The sequence below is a fragment of the Enhydra lutris genome, unplaced genomic scaffold (genome assembly GCF_002288905.1).
Source record: "Enhydra lutris kenyoni isolate GAN:26980312 unplaced genomic scaffold, ASM228890v2 scaffoldscaffold86, whole genome shotgun sequence".
Classification (NCBI taxonomy): Eukaryota; Metazoa; Chordata; class Mammalia; order Carnivora; family Mustelidae; genus Enhydra; species Enhydra lutris.
In genome coordinates, this window is record NW_019154170.1 from 5,131,020 (window position 1) to 5,132,035 (window position 1,016).

Consider the following 1,016-nt stretch of genomic DNA (forward strand, 5'->3'; position numbering starts at 1 on the left):
GAGACTGGCTGTCCGTGGAAGGGAAACCCGGAAGGGCTTTAAGCAAAGGCTCTGAGCCACCGATTAAGCTCGGAGGAGACTGGATTCTACAGGGTAAGGAGGGGTAAGTGGTTGAGGCTGGAGGTTGTCATGAGAAGCAGGGGCAGTGCAAAGTTATAGCACGGAGTCCCTTGTTCCAAAATTATTACAGATCTCAAGATGGTGACAGCAGAGCATTCCATCAAGCTTGGGGCCCTGGATGACCGCTTGGGCTGGGTGCCCGGGGAAGTTGGCCGTGGTGGCATCCAGGAATGGGGACCCCATTCAAGGTGTGCTTTGGAGGTAAAGAGCTGATCGAGATTTGGGAGTGGACACTGAGGTGGGATATCTTGCCTGTGGCTCTCCTAGGTGTCACCGGGCCATTCACCCCTGCCCCCAACAAAAATCCCTTCTCCATGGGAACGACCAGGCCGAGACTGTGGTGTGTGTGTGGGGGGCGGGGGCTCCCAGTCCCTCATTAGACGCTACATTGTCGCAGATGTTGTGCAAGTGTGTCCTGAAGTGCCCTGTTCAGGTAAGGGCCAGAGGAGAGCCTCACGCCCACCGATGGGGATGGGCCTGTGCCGCCGGCCTTGACCCTTCCACCCGGCCTTCTGGCCACCCTGATGTGGCTCCAGGACCTGGAAGGGAAGACGCTCTTCCTGAGTGCTGGTCAGCGGTCAGCGGCCCTTCCTCCAGGGACCCCTCCCCCAGCGCAGCTCCAGATTTTGCCCCCCGCCCCCGGGTTGCCCGAGGAGCCCAGCTTTATGGTCTCCGACCTCCCCGTGTCCCCTCTGCGGGGCACTGGGGTGCCCTGACACTAAGGGCGCGGCCAGCAGTTTGGGGGTTCGGGCCCCATCTGCCCCTCGCATCAGGTACCTGGCCCCGAAAGCGGATCGTTTCTCCGCCCCTTCCGTCTGCCCGCCCCCTGCCCCCCCTCCCCGCCCCTCTGCAATTCCTTCCCCCTCGCCCCGCCCGTCTCCCCGCCCCCTCCCCCC